The sequence below is a fragment of the Pogoniulus pusillus genome (genome assembly GCF_015220805.1).
Source record: "Pogoniulus pusillus isolate bPogPus1 chromosome W unlocalized genomic scaffold, bPogPus1.pri SUPER_W_unloc_1, whole genome shotgun sequence".
NCBI lineage: Eukaryota > Metazoa > Chordata > Aves > Piciformes > Lybiidae > Pogoniulus > Pogoniulus pusillus.
Genome location: NW_026974535.1, coordinates 4339502 through 4356027, shown reverse-complemented (window position 1 = coordinate 4356027; position 16526 = coordinate 4339502). Strand labels below are relative to the sequence as shown.

The window sequence follows — 16526 nt, the reverse complement described above, 5'->3', positions numbered from 1 at the left end:
AAGGAAAACATTAGATAACACTCTCGCCAATTTTGTTTCACTCTGCCTTGGGCTTCTGACTGAGCAACATCTCTCTAACACACCTTCCACTCACCTTTGCTTCTTAACCTCTTGGCTGAACCTCTGTTCTTCTTTAGGACTGGGGTAAGGTTGAGAGGGGCAGGGGGAAGGTGCAGGGGTGGTTGAGAGCCCCTCCTGGGGACTCAGGTTTCTGGGAGGGGAGTTGTGTTTCTGTATTACCTTTTACCTTGTATATTTCTGTATATAACTGTATATACTGTAAATATCTGCTTGTATATTGTGCTAGCTGTAAATAAATAGCTTCATTTATATTCCCAGAGCCAGCTGAGACTAGTCTGGGTAACTTCTAAAGTGTTGGGGGGCGGGGAACACCCAAAACATCACATATCTTTATTTGGCGCCCAATGTGGGGCAAATTCATTTTGAGTGACTGTTAATTAACTCTGAGGATCAGAATTAAGCTAATAAAACAGCTATTTTACTTGGTGGGGGCTATTGTGTGGCCTGTTTTCTGTTTTCTTGTGTACAATTGGATCAAAGCCCAAATTGGTTATTTCTTGCTTAATGTAGTTTTTAAGAAGTTCAAAGCTAAACTCACAAGCATTTTCTGATCCTGGGGCGATCTCATTCTTGGGTATGCTAGTTTTAATGTCACTGAAAATCTTACCAGTAACATTACAGGGGTATTTACCAATAATTTTACAAGCAATCAAAACACTGCTTTATCTACAGCACTGATGAGAGTTATCTTACCCCGAACTGAGATGCCAGACCCTTGTTCAGAATTTTATTCACGGCAGACTGTGGCATTTCTGGTGGGTGTGATTTTAGATCTTGTAATTTTGATTTTCATATTAATTCTGGCATTATGTGTGAAAAATTCGAGTGCAATGCCTGTAAGAACTAGGAAGGTCTCTGTGTCCAAAATGAAAGGGACAGTGGCACAAAAACAAAGCGATCCAAACCAAAACAAAGATAACTCAGGAGTACAACAAGGCACAGCTACCATTACACCTCCCTCTCCAGATTCTGGGAAGGATGCCAATACTCCTAGTGGCAAAGATAACAGAGCAGGATTGGCAGGCGTCCCAGGAGCACAGGCAAATAATCAAAGCTAGAATGTTCCCGCTACTAATAATGCTAGTAACACTAACTCAGCCAGTTCGAATCCCCCAGCCAGCAGACAACCAGAACCCTGTTAGCTCTAAGACAGATCTGAACTCACAGGCCTCAAGCCAGACCCCCAATGATTCAAACCCTCCAGCAGACACATCAAAGTCTGTTGCTGTGCAGGCCTTTTTGGCACCTGCTAAAGCAAAAGCCAAGACACAACATTTGACAAAGTGTGACTCAAAAGAGGATGTAAGAGAGGGGACCGCTGGTGAACAACAGGAGGAAGAGGAGGCATATAGTCTTCGGGACCTAGCGAACATGCTCAGATCCCAGTACTCTGATGAGAGGAGCGCTGTGAGGTTGGCTGCCAAGAAAGAGGATGGTTCCAATGAGTTTAAGAGTGCTCTTGGGAAAGTTCCGTTTCTAGGCCAGGGACAACCAGAACAAGAGGAAGAGGAGAAGGATGACATCCAGGAATCCAGTGATCCTCTCAGAGAGGTCAGGGAAGTTAGAAAGGAATACTCAAGGCAATCAGGAGAACCAATCCTAAGCCGGCTAGTGAGATGCTGTAGCATTGGTGCCAATGCGCTACAGGTAGGAGACAAGCATGCCAAGCAGCTAGGGCCACTCACCAAGGAGAGTGGAGTGGACAAATACCTAGCAAGTCCTCTTGATAAGGTTAGCTTGCGGACACGCCTTCTGTTGGCTGTGGCTGTGAGATATCCTTCCCGAGATGATCTGCCATGGGCTGCCAAGAAGCAGAACCCCACTGAGCAGGGAATTAAGCTTCTGAAGGAGTTTGCTGTGAAGGAAGTGCTTTATGGAGATCATGGCACACATGAGCCTGATGACATTCCTCTTGGAACAGGTCTCATGAAGAAGCTTATTAAGCTTCCTCCTTCATCCTATGCTAATATCTTGGCCAGCAAGTTTCTATCAAGGAGTGATAATGGAAGGTCTATCACTGTTGGTGAATTCACTGACCAGCTCAGGCAGATAGAGGACAGGTTGTCACATTCTGCCCTAGTCTCTGATATAAAAACTCTAGGTACAGAGATTAAGGATGGCATTAGAGATATCATGATACAACTGAAGGAGGACCTTAAAACCTCAATTTCCAATCTGGTAAGAGATACCGTCCCTGCATCGTCTGAATGGGTGCATGTTTCTGCCATTAGGAACAGACACCCACCTTCTGCAAGGCAATTCCAGCCCAGGAGGAGACAAATTCCACCTAGACATCAGCAATCACGTGCGTCACTGTGGATAATTCTGTGTGACCGATATGGTGAGAGCATGAATAAGTGGGATGGTCAACCTACTTCAGCTCTTTCAAAGAGAGTCAGGGAACTGCAGAATGGCAGAAACAGAGGCAGCAATGCCAGAAATGTTGCTGTCACTTCTTCAGCTCCCCAGAGCAATTCCAATTATTCCAACAATTGCAATTTCTCTCACACCACCACCAATCACTGTGTACACCCTACATGCCATGTTCAGCATTAGGGGTGCCCTGCCTCCAGCCAGGAGGAGGAAAGGGATAGTGGAGAGAACCGAATCTATTGGAATGTATTCATTAGTTGGCCTAGCAGTTCAAAAGTTTGGAAATACAGGGCTTTAGTTGACACAGGTGCTCAGGGTACTTTGTTGCCATCCAATTGCAAAGGGACAGAGTCCATATCTATTTTTGGAATCACTGGTGGATGACGAGAGTTAACTAAGTTGCAGGCTGAGATCAGTTTAACTGGTAAAGAGTGGAAGAAACATACTGTTGTAACTGGTCCTGATGCGCCTTGCATTCTGGGAATTGACTTTTTGAGACTGTGCTAGTTTGAAGCAGGGTAGAATGTTTTGTTGTGAGAAAATAGATAATTGGCTGTGAAAGGAGGTATGGGAACAAGAAAGTAAACATTAGATAACTTTCTGGCTGGGGTCCGACTGAGCTGCATCTCCCTAACCTCATCTGCCACTAACCTTGCTCCTCTTGGCTGAACCTCTAACCCTCCTTAGGACTGGGGTAAGGTTGACAGGGGCTGGAGGAAGGTGAGGGGTGGTTGAGAGCCCCTCCTCGGGGCTCAGGTTTCTGGGAGGGGTGTTGTGCTTCTGTATTGTTTTTACCTTGTATATTTTTGTATATTTCTGTATATATTGTAAATAACTGCTTGTATAATTGTGCTAGCTGTAAATAAATAGCTTCATTTTTATTCCCAGAGTCCGACTGAGTTAGCTGGGGTACCTTCTAAAGTGTGGGGGTGCGGGTAACACCCAAACCACCACACAGACCAGGTTATTTCAAAGATCCTAAAGGTCACAGATGGGCTTTTGGAATAGCATCTGTACAGATTGAGGATGCTAAATTGAAATTGTCCATTAGATCTGAACTTTCAGATGAATCTGCAGTTGTGGGACATCATGACCTAGAGGATCTGGAGCTGACAATTGCTACTCAAACTGTAGACTACAGGCAGTACAGAACTAACTGTGACTCTTTGTTGCCCATTCTTCAGCTGATTCGTCAACTGGAGAGTCAGGCTGACATCGAGAAAGGTCATTTGCTTTTCAACAGTCCCCTCTGGCCTGTGAGTAAACCTAATGAAGACTGGAGACTGGCAGCTGATTTTCATACCCTCAACGAGGTGACTCCACCCATGAGCGCAGCTGTGCCGGACATGCTGGAACTCCAGTACGAGCTGGAATCGAAGGAGGCTAAATGGTATGCAACCATAGACATTGCTAATGCTTTCTTCTCTATTCCCATAGCAAAGGAGTGCAGGCCTCAGTTTGCATTCACCTGGAGAGGAATCCAGTACCAGTTCAACCGTTTGCCTCAGGGGTGGAAACACAGCTCAACCATCTGTCACTCAGTCATCCACAATGCACTGGTGAAAGGTAGAACACCAGAGCACATCCAATTCATCGACGACATCATTGTGTGGGGCCAAACTGCTGAGGAAGTCTTTGAGAAAGGTAACAAAATCATTGACATTCTGTTGCAAGCAGGTTTTGCCATCAAGAAAGACAAGGTCAAAGGACCTGCCAGAGAAATTCAGTTTCTGGGAGTGCGGTGGCAGGATGGTCGCCGTCACATTCCACAGGATGTGATCAACAAAGTCTCCACCATGGCAGTTCCCACCAATAAGAAGGACACTCTATCTTTCTTGGTGTGGTGGGATTTTGGAGACTACACATTCCTGGTTTTAGTCAGATTGTCAAACCTCTGCATGATGTGACTCATAAGACAAACAATTTTGAGTGGGGACCTGAACAGCAAGCAGCTTCTCATCAGATGAAGCGAGAAGTAGTCCATGCAGTGGGCTTGGGACCTGTGCGATCTGGTCCGGATATTAAGAACATTCTGTACACTGCTGCTGTCCTGGAGTCCTGTGTACCCCTAAATTCCTCTCCCTCTGTGGCTTGAATGGGAGAGGAAAAGCTGCCTGTTTCCCCTCCCCCCTCCCCCCGCCTTGCCCTGCAGGTGTGAAGGGGGTGAATAGGGACCCATCCAGCTCCATGTAGTGCCCGCGCTGTAATCAGGCTGGGATTGGCTGTATCCTTCGCGCCTAAGGAAGTGGTAACTCTGCTCTTTGTCTAGAGAGGGTATAAATATCGTGGGCTTCCTGCCTTTGGGGTTCCCGCCTTGGAGTTCGTTTGTGCCTGCCTCAGACTTCTACCCCGCCTTCACCTGGCGCTCTGCTCTAAAAGGATTGATTCACCCATTGACACCCTTTGTAAGAGCTGAATACCTCTTAATGACTCTTCGGCAGCTTCTGAAAGAGAACGAGGGACAGTCCGCAGAACGAAGTCTGCCTGATCATGAGTTATTTTGGCTCAGCTTTATTAGTAAGAAAAACGCTATTAATTAATAGCTAAAGCCTTTTCCAACTTCTGACTTCCAAAATAGTCAGATTCTCGATGGCATTCCTGCAGATATTCTCAAACGAGCTGAATCTGGTAATTAAACTAAATTAATCTTTGTATATATAGTTTTGGGGGCGGGTTTTGGAAAAATAAAATTATTTTTCTATAAAAATTCCTGACTCGGCCACATTAATTCCCTGCCTCCGCAACAGATGCCAGTGACAATGGTCCAACTTGGAGCCTTTGGCAGAGAGCTCCAAATGAGACACGTGGTCGTCCACTTGGTTTCTGGAGTCGTAGGTACAGAGGTTCAGAGGCAAATTACACCCCAACAGAGAAAGAGATACTAGCAGCCTATGAAGGAGTGGAAGCAGCTTCTGAAGTGATTGGAAATGAGTCACAATTGCTTTTAGCTCCTAGATTGCGAGTTCTAAGCTGGATGTTCAAGGGCAAAGGTTCATCACTGCATCATGCCACAGATGCAACCTGGTCTAAATGGATGGCTTTGATAACCCAATGAGCACGAATGGGTAATCTTGATCTACCTGGTGTGTTGGAGGTGATCACCAACTGGCTGGAAGGCACAGACTGTACCAAACCTCCAGAGGAGAAAATAACTCATGCTGAAGAAGCTCCTCCCTATGGTGATCTCTCTGATCAGGAAAAGAACTATGCTTTGTTCACAGATGGTTCCTGTCATCTTGTTGGGAACAAGTGAAGATGAACACAGGAGTCTGGAGTCCTACCAGGAGAGTTACCGAAGCGAGAGATGGAGAAAAAGAATCCAGTCAGTTTGCTGAGGTAAAAGCTGGCCAGCTTGCTCTTGATGTGGCTGAATGTGAAAATTGGCCTATCCTCCTATCCTTTACCTCTACACAAACTCATTGATGGTGGCCAATGCTCTATGGGGTTGACTAAAGGACTGGAAGAACAATGAATGGCAGAGGAAAGGAAAGCCTATTTGGTGTGCTGATCTATGGCAGGACATTGATGCACAGCTGGAGAGAATTCCAGTGAAGGTGTGGCACGTTGATGCACACATGCACGTAGATGCACACAGCTGGACATCAAGGCAGAGATGCAACATACCGATGGGCATGTGATAGGTCAATTGACTTGTCCATGGACGCTATCACCCAAGTCATCCATGACTGTGACATTTGTGCTGCTATTAAGCAGGCTAAGCAAATCAAGGCCTTACGGTATGGTGAGAGATGGTCAAAGTACAAGTATGGTGAAGCCTGGCAGATTGACTACATCACTTTACCTCGATCTCGTTCTGGCAAGCAGTATGTGCTAACGATGGTAGAGGCCCGCACCGGATGGCTGGAAACCTATCCAGTTCCACATGCTACTGCACGTAACACCATTCTTGGCTTGGAGAGACAGATCATGTGGATACATGGAACTCCAGAGAGAAGTGAGTCAGACAACGGCACTCATTTCAAGAACAATCTTGTAAAAAATTGGGCCAAAGAGCATGGTATTGAGTGGATCTATCACATACCCTACTATGCACCGGCTTCAGGGAAGATTGAGCGCTACAACGGTTTGCTGAAAACCACCCTAAAAGCTATGGGGGGTGGAACTCTGAAAAACTGGGACAAGCATTTAGCACAATCTACCTGGTTGGTAAATAGTAGAGATTCAGTTAAGAGAGCAGGACTGTGGCCGTTTGAGCTGATTTTCAAGCTCAGACATAGGGGAAAGATGAACACTGCAGGGAGAGGTCATATAATGGCAACAATAGAAAAATTAATATAATTTCATTGGAGCATCAAGAGCTTAATGTCTAGAAGCACAGCTTGTTCTCGTCCTTCTTCTGCTGGTTTCTGCTGCTTTCAGCTGCGCCTATCTTCCCCGGCTGCTGTTTTGGCTCCTGCTGCTTCTGCTGCTCCACCGCCGCTTGACCCCTCCCCCATCTCCCTTAAGGTTATTGTGTTGTTTTTTTTTCTTCCTTCTCTAGTTATTATCTCTCTTTACATTGTTATACGTATACTCTAAGAAATACAATTTCATCTTTCCCTGACTTTCAAAAAAGGGGTCTGTGTTGTGGTGAGTTTATTTCTCCCCGGGGGAGGGATCTGCCCTAACCCGGGACATCAATTTTGGTGCTTTTTCCAAACGTGGGGCACGATCTTGGTTTTGTTTTTTTTTTTTTTTTCCCTTTTGATTGATAATCAGAATAAGAACATCAGGGGAAAATGAATTTGTTTGATATATTCTGGCCTATTATTGCCTCAATTCTGACTTTATCAGTTCAGCAGTTTTTTACCAGTATGGTGCACTACCAGGTGTGTTCATTCTTCGTTAAGATGGTCTGGGACTCGGTGAAAACTGTGCTAACGAAGGTTGGAGATGTTGTTAGGAATGTTTTTGGGTTTAGGAATGTCGTTGAGGGTGTGCCGTATGTTACACTGGTGTCAGAGACTAGGAGTCATTTGCAAGAGCTGAGTTACCCAGTAGCCTCCCTAATATGTGTGAACTTGATGTTTTTGGTTACTATTGTAGGTCTGGTTGTAGTTTGGAGACGAGAGAGACACAGGAACAAACAGGCTATAAGTGAGGTTTTTGCCTTTTCCAGAGGCAACAGCAGGGAGTTAGGGGTTAAAGACACAGTCTGCGACCGAAGCAGGGGAGGGAAGGTGTCATGGAGAGTAGCAAAAGGCTCTCTAAGCTTTTTGCTATATTGTGTAGTTTCTAGTGGCTCACATTCAAGCCAGAAGCATCGAAAACCCAAAACAATCTTTCAGTCCCATGGGAAGATTTCTCCCCAGGGTAAGTGAAAAGGTAAACACTGGCCATGTTTTCCCTTCCACTTGACCTTGCTTTCCAGACAACAGGGTATTGTTTTGGTTAAGTAGAAACGACTATCTCAGGCCTGCCCAGCACCTGCAGGTGGGCTGGCCTGAGGAGTGGTCTTTATATTGTTTGAGTAAAATTATCCAATTATATAGATTGCTTACTGTTTTTTACCAATGTATGTGATTAACGTAAAAGTGGTCCGAGTTGTGGGCTAGTCCTATTTTGGAACATTATAAAAATGGTGGACAGGCCAGGATCGAGTGCTCGTGCTCGTGCTCGTGCTCGTGCTCTTGCTTTTGCCCTTGCGCCCTTGCCCTAGCCTTCTGGGTCTGCGTCTTGTCCTTCTGGGTTTTTCCAGCCTTTCTGGTTTTTTTCCCGGACTTAACAACAACAAACTGCTCGCCGATCTAGTCTCGCCTCGGGCGGATGCCGAGTCGCAGAGGCTAAAATCTGCATGCCTGGACCCTCATCGGGAGAAAGAGACTCCTATCAAGCTACAGACTGTGAGTAGCTGACGAACTATTAACTCAAACCACAGAAACTCAAAAGAACTCTCTTTAAACATCATAGACTCTTTAATTTGCCATTTTCGGAAATGTTACTTTGATCTCAATCAAAAAGAATTCACAGTGGTGGTGTAGTTTCGGGAAGAGGGAATCCGCATTCTTTGCAATAAATCACTGATAAAATAGTCAACGCCTCGCGTATTCTCCCCATAAACTCTGCCGCGAAACTGCGTTCCACGACAGAAGGCCACGGCACCGGGCAGACGGATTGCTCGCAGAGCAGCGAAACGTCCTGCCTCAGGACCTTTGAGAGGAGAAAAGATTGTTGGACGTGGCCCGTACCCCACTGACCCTGAAGCATGGAGGCAGGAAACAATCTGGTTCCCATTCGTACCTAATAGAACGGAGGAAAGTAAAGGTAGAAGTGATGGAACCCCTGCAGAAGTGCAGTCACAAAGGGCTGCTGCGGCGGTGCCGGATCTGGCTGCAGACGGTGTGGGCTACGGCAAAGTCCCTCACACAGATAATGTTGAGGAACTAGTTTGTGGAAAATGCGTCTCGAATGTTTTGATTCTGTAGGAGGGTCGCTGACACCAGAGCCTCTGCCAGTAGAGAGGCTGCTGAGGCAAAGGTTCTTTCGCCTGCAACCAGGGGACCGGAAGCGGTACTGGGGGATGCGGCGGGATCCTTGGAGGGCGAGCCCACTAACACCATCGAGCCTGCTAATGCCACTGCTCCTGCCTTAGCCCTGCTTGTCTCTGCTGAACTGGCTGCTGTTGCTGATGTGGGGAAGGGACCTTCTGCCTCAGCCTCAGCTCCACTACCACGTGAGGAACAGAGCCAGGCAGACAAACAAAATTCTGATGATTCAATGAAAGGCACCTCCCAGACTAAGACACAGTTTACTTTAGATAAGGTCTCCCTTGCTCCGATTAAAACGAGGAGAAAAATGGCAGCTAGCCTTGGGGGTCGAGATAGCTCAGATGACGATGGGGATAAACCAGAGCAGGGTAACCCTTTTGCTGTGGATGAGGAGCTTCAGAGGTCTGTTCAACTCATGAAGCAAAGGGAAGAGGATCCAGGAGAAGGTATATCGGCTGGTGTGAAGGCCAGTACCCTTGTGGGCACAAGGAGTGGAAAGGCTAGGGCTAAGGGAAAATATACTCAGGAGACGGATGATAATGATGATGAGGAGAGAGCCCCATTGCCAAGGAAGGAGGTCAGGCATATTAGGCAAGACTATGCCCGGAAAGAGCGAGAACTGCTGATGAGTTGGCTGAACAGATGCTGGCATGGAGGCAAGGACACCATAAAAATAAACCCTCCGACAGTAAGGCAGTTGGGAGTTTTCTCGAGAGACAATGGCATAGATAAGCACTTATGACATCTCAATGGCAACTCTAACCTCTTGTCACACATATTGACAGCAGTGGTACTGCGGTACCCCAACAGGGATGATTTACCCTGGAGACCTTCACGCTGGAATACAATTGAACAGGGGGTTCAGTGCTTGCGAGAGATGACCATAAGAGAGCTAATCTATGGAGACTATGTGACAGAGGACCCTGAGGAGATACCTATAAGCCAAGCTCTCCTAAAGAAACTTATTCAGCTCTCCCCCTCTAATTATGCCCATACATTGGCAAGTAAAATGGTGGGGAAGGATGATGCAACAACTTCTCTGACTGTGGGTGAATTCGCTGATCAAATGAGGCAAATGGAGGATAGCCTTACGGTTAATGCTATGGTGTCAGCCATAAATACTATGACTGAAGAGATAAAAGACAGCATGAAACAACTCAAGGAGGAATTTAAAACCTCCATATCCCAGTTGGCAAAGGACAGTGACCTTTCTTCTTCACCATCAGAGTGGGTACATGTCTCAGCCATCAGAGATAAGCATCCTTCTAGAAGACTGTGCTAGTTTGAAGCAAGCTAGAATGTTTTGGTGTAAAGAACTAGATAATAGGCTGCTACAAGGAAAACAATGGTTGTGTCTCCTTCCCTCATCAGTCTCGCTGAGAGTTCTGGGAAGAAGAAGAAAAACATTAGATAACATTCTCCATTTTTGTTTTTCACTCTGCTTTGAGCTTCAGACCAAGCCACATCTCCTTAACCTCACTGCCACTAACCTTCCTTCTTATCCTCTTGGCTGCACCTTTATTTCTTTCTGAGAACTGGGGTAAGGTTGAGAGGGGCATGGGAAGGTGCTGGGGTGGTTTGAGAACCCCTCCTGGGGACTCAGGTTTCTGGGAGGGGAGTTGTGCTTCTGTATTACTTATCCTTTGTATATTTCTGTATATAACTGTATATATTGTAAATAGTTGCTTGTGTATTTGCTGCTGTAAAATAAATAGCTTCATTTATATTCCCGGAGGCCTTCTGAGTTAGCTGGGGCAATTCCAAAAGTGGGGGGGGGGGGGCGGGTAAGAGCCCTAACCATCACAAAGACCAATTCAACCTAACTCACTAAAAAATAGACAACAGTCATGTGGGTCTCTTTGGCTAATCTTACGTGACCAGTTTGGTAAAAACATGGATAAATGGGATGGAAAACCTACCTCACTTCTCCTAAAAAGAGTGAGAGAGTTACAGAGTGAGAAGCCTAAAAAAGTAGTCGCCTCAGTTTCACCACATGACTCAGATGGTTCTGGCAATGATTCAACCAGTATTATTAAACACTGTGCCAATTGCAATTGTAATGGCCAACATTAGGGGGGGCTCTGCCTCTTACCAGGCAGAGGCCAGGGACCAGGAAGACAATAGGATATACTGGAATGTATATGTTAAATGGCCTGGTACCTTGAAAATTCAGAAATGCAGGGCTCTAGTGGACACGGGTGCACAATGCACATTGATGCCTTCAAACTGTAAAGGAATGGAGTCTATTACTATTTCTGGAATTACAGGAGGCTCTCAAGAATTGACAAGGTTAGAGGCAGAGATGAGTTTGACTGGGAGTGATTGGCGAAGGCATGCCATTGTAACAGGTCCAAATGCACCTTGCATTTTTGACTTTCTGAGAGAAGGGCGCTTTAAGGATCCCAAGGGTTTTAAATGGACCTTTGGAATAGCAGCTGTAGAAGCTGTTGGAGATAAACTGAAGTTGTCTATTAGGCCTGAGCTCTCAGATGAGTCTGCAGTTGTTGGGCAGCATAATGTAGAGGATGTGAAGTTGCCACTTGCCAGTCAAATTGTACACCACAGGCAATATAGAATGAACTGTGACTCTTTGGTGCCCATACATGATCTGATTTGTCATCTGGAGCACCAGGACGTCATTAAAAAAGCCCATTCACCTTTCAATAGTCCCATATGGCCTGTGCGAAAGGCAAATGGAGAATGGCGACTAACAGTGGATTTCCACGGCCTAAATGAAGTGACTCCGCCCATGAGTTCTGCTGTGCCAGACATGTTAGAACTCCAGTATGAGCTGGAATCCAAGGAGGCCAAATGGTATGCAACCATAGATGTTGTTAATGCTTTATTTTCTATTCCAGTAGCAGAAGAATGCAAGCCTCAATTTTGCTTTCACTTGGAGGGGAATTCAGTATACATTTAATCGTTTGCCCCAGGGGTGGAAGCACAGCTCAACAATCTGTCATGCAGTGATCCATGATGCATTGGAGAAAGGTGGAGCTCCAGAGCATCTGCAGTTCATTGATGACATCATTGTCTGGGGGAACACGGCACAAGAAGTTTTTGAGAAAGGTAACAAAATAATTGACATTCTGCTGAAGGCAGGTTTTGCCATAAAGCGAGACAAGGTGAAGGGACCTGCTAGAGAGATTCAGTTCCCGGGAATTTGTTGGCAAGATGGTCGCCGTCACATTCCAATGGATGTGATAAAGAAAGTTTCTGACATGGCAAATCCCACAAATAAGAACAGTAGAGGTTCCACCAGCAGAGCTGGCCCAGCTCATTCAGAGGTCTTACAAAAGGTAGAAGGTGACAGGGTTCCTGTCATTCGTGAAAAGAATTTGTTGGGCAAGTCTGTTTGGGTATTCTCCCTTTCGGGGGAGGTTACACCTTTCCGAGGGGTGGTTTCTGCTGAAGGACCTGGTCATACATATTGGGTTATGCAGAAGAATGGTGAAATACAATGTGTTCCACAAAAGAATCTGACATTGGCAGAAAGAATGTAGATATGTTGCTATGAGTTCCTTTGCAGATGATTGTGGTGCCCAAAAAAACCATGAAGAGCCCACTCTCCATGAGCACGAACCCTGTGAGTGCCAAGAGTCCTGCTCTATTCCATCCATCGAAGAAAACATCTGACTGTTCTAGAAAACCATTGAGCTAGCCAACGCCTGAGATAGACGGAAATGAGAAGATGAATGACCGGGAGTTGAAGAAAGATGCTTGAAGCCTGGACAACGACCATCTACGATACTGATGTTATACCTAGTTACATAGAATGACTTGATGCTGCAATTGTAAATTATATTAAAGGGGTGGATTGTGGCCGTTTGAGCTGATTTTCTAGCTCAGACATAGGGGAAAGATGAACACTGCAGGGATAGGCCATATAATGGCAACAATAGATAAATTAATATAATTTCATTGGAGCATCAAGTGCTTACTGTCTAGAAGCACAGCTTGTTCTCCCCCTTCTTCTGCTGGCTTCTGCTGCTTTCAGCTGCGCCTATCTTCCCCAGCTGCTGTTTTGGCTCCTGCTGCTTCTGCTGCTTCTGCTGCTTTGCCGCCGCTTCACCCCTCCCCCATCTCCCTTAAGGTTATTGTATCGTTGTTTTTTTTTCCTTCCTTCTCAAGTTATTATCTCTCCTTACATTGTTATACTTATACTCTAAGAAATACAATTTCATCTTTCCCTGACTTTCAAAAAAGGGGTCTGTGTTGTGGTGAGTTTATTTCTCCCTGGGGGAGGGATCTGCCCTAACCCGAGACAAGGAACTGCACAATCAGACTTGGTCCAAACAGTAGACAGTGATAAAGTTCCTGTTGTACATGAAAAGAATCTGTTAGGGAAAACTGTTTGGGTATTTTCTCCTTCGGGAGAAGGGAAACCTGTACGAGGGGTGGTGTCTGCTGAAGGTCCTGGTCACACCTACTGGGTAATGCAGGAGAATGGTGAAATCCAGTGTATTCCACAGAGGAATCTAACTTTAGCTGAGAGAGTCTAAATTCAGAGTGTGTAATACAAGCTGTTAGGAGTTTTCTGTTCTAGGTACCATCGGCATCCAACAATGAAAGAATCTACGAGAGAATCTACAGTACATGAGCACGAACCCAACATCACCTGGGAGTCCCTGTTCTCGTCTCATCTGTGAGGAGACAAACTGTTCTGAGCTTTTGAATCACCTACATCTGAGATAGCTGGAATGAAGTGTGAACTGAACTTCTAAAATTCATTAGTGTAAATATTGGTTTAGATTAGATCAGATAATTGTCAGCGATACTCTGAGTGAAGTAGACAGGGGTGGATTGTGCTAGTTTGAAGCAGGGTAGAATGTTTTGGTGAGTATAATTAGATTACAGGCTGTGAGAAGAAAACAGTGGTGATGTCTACTCCCCTCAGAGTCTTACTGAAGAAGAAAGGAAAACATTAGACAACACTCTCGCCAATTTTGTTTCACTCTGCCTTGGGCTTCTGACTGAGCAACATCTCTCTAACACACCTTCCATTCACCTTTGCTTTTTAACCTCTTGGCTGAACCTCTATTCTTCCTTGGGACTGGGGTAGAGTTGAGAGGGGCAGGGGGAAGGTGCAGGGGTGGTTGAGAGCCCCTCCTGGGGACTCAGGTTTCTGGGAGGGCAGTTGTGTTTCTGTATTACTTTTACCTTGTATATTTCTGTATATAGCTGCATATATATTGTAAATAGCTGCTTGTATATTGTGCTAGCTGTAAATAAATAGCTTCATTTATATTTCCAGAGCCGGCTGAGAGTGGTCTGGGTAACTTCTAAAGTGTGGGGGGGGCGGGTAACACCCAAACCATTACAAAAACCTTTCCTAAATCATTTATATTTAATCTGACTATATATATACATTCTCCAAAAATAGCTTTCCCAACCGCATAATAGAATCTCTGTGCTAATAGTAAATAAGTTTGGGGAAATTTTCTTCATATATTTAATAAACTGTTTAATAATTTTTATACCAGCTTCATCACAATTCACTTCTAACCCACATTCAAACCCCTCCTTAACAGGGAGCTGGCACAGGTCATTGCCAGACCACTCTCCACCATCTTCATGGCAGACAAAAGATGTGCTTGAAGGATGGAGTGAAGGAGGACCCAGGCAACTATAGACCAGTCAGCCTCACCTCCATCCCAAGAAAGATAATGCAACTTATCCTTGGCACTATCCTAAGGCATGTCAAGTATGAGTGGGTCATTACGATCAGTCAACATAGTTATACCAAGGGGAAGTCATGTTTGACCAACCTAGTAGCCATTTATGAGGACAAAACCAGGTGGATAGATGATGATAGAGCAGTGGATGTGGTTTATTACAGAATCATATAATCAATCAGGTGGGAAGAGACCTCCAAGATCATCCAGTCCAATTTATCACCCAGCCCTATGCAATCAACTAGACTATGGTACTAAGTGCCTCATCCAGTCTTTTCTTGAACACCTCCAGGGGCAGCGATTCCACCACCTCCCTGGGCAGCCCATTCCAATGGCAAATCACTCTCTCTGTGAAGAACTTCCTCCTAACATCCAGCCTATACCTCCCTCAGCACAACTTGAGACTGTGTCCCTTTGTTCTGTTGCTGTTTCCCTGGTGTGGAGAGATTTTTGCTAACAGGACATGAAATGATAAACATGAGCAACCCGTGCTGGGAAGTGTCCTTGAGTCCATCTTGGGACCTAAGATGCCAGGTGCTGGGTAGCACCCCCCACATGCAGCTGCAGGGAGTGGAGTGCCAGCTGCATGTGGGCAGAGTTAGCCAGCCCAAGGAGGCTGGGTTAGCCAGCGTAGGGGCTGACCCTTAGAATGTTGTTGTGTATCACCCTATCCATGCCATGCTTGTAACCCTGGACCAACCAGAGCTATTCACATGTGCCAATCCTAAACTAAGTTAGTTGTGCACACGTCTTGCAAGAAAGCATATAGCTCACGGCAACATGGAAATAAAGGGGAGAATGACCATCTAACCACATTGGTGAAAAAAGAGTCATTTTACCCAGGTGCTCCACCGGCAGCCTGGGAGAAGAGACCAACCCCACCTGGCTACAGTCTCCCTTCAGGTAGTTATAGACAGCAATGACGTCCCCCCTGGGCCTCCTCTTCTCCAGGCTAAACAACCCCAGCTCCCTCAGCCTCTCCTCATAGGGTTTGTGTTCCAGGCCTTTCACCAGCTTCGTCGCCCTTCTCTGGACACGTTCCAGCACCTCAACATCTCTCTTGAATTGAGGAGCCCCGAACTGGACACAGTACTCAAGGTGTCGCCTGACCAGTCTTGAGTACAGGGGAAGAATAACCTCCCTCATTCTACTGGCCACACCGCTCCTGATACAGGCCAGGATGCCACTGGCTCTCTTGGCCACCTGGGCACACTGCTGGCTCATCTTCAGCCTACTATCTACCAGTACCCCCAAGTCCCTTTCTTCCTGGCAGCTCTCCAGCCACTCTGTCCACAGCCTGTAGCTTGGGGTTATTGTGGCCAAAGTGCAGAACCCTGCACTTGGCCTTGTTGATTCTCATCCCATTGGCCTCTGCCCACCCATCCAGCCTGTCTAGGTCCCTCTGCAGGGCTCTCCTACCCTCCAAAAGATCAACATCTGCTACTAGCTTGGTGTCATCTGCAAACTTACTGATGCTGGACTCAATCCCCTTGTCCAGATCATCAATAAAGATATTGAACAGGACTGGGCCCAGCACTGATCCTTGGGGAACACCACTAGTGACTGGCTGCCAACTGGACGTGGCGCCATTCACCACCACTCTCTGGGCCCAGCCTTCCAGCCAGTTCTTGACCCATATCAGAGTGAATCCGTCCAAGCCACGAGCTGTCAGCTTGGCTAGGAGCTTGTTGTGGCAGATGGTGTCAAAGGCTTTGCTGAAGTCCAGGTAGACTACACCCACAGCCTTCCCCACATTCACCAGGTGGGTCACCTGATCATGAAAGGACATCAGGTTGGTGAGGCAGGACCTGCCCTTCCTAAACCCATGCTGGCTGGGCCTGATCCCTTGGCCATCCTGTAGGTGCTTTGTGATGGCACTCAAGACAATCTGTTCCATGACCATCTTGAA

At 46.1% G+C, this 16526-nt stretch overlaps 1 protein-coding gene across 1 annotated transcript in view; it reads right to left on the bottom strand.

Moving 5' to 3' along the window:
* LOC135173789 (spindlin-Z) overlaps window positions 1–16526 on the bottom strand; it is a 480483-nt gene that overhangs the window by 238756 nt on the left and 225201 nt on the right. The gene's annotated exons all lie outside the window — the stretch shown is intronic.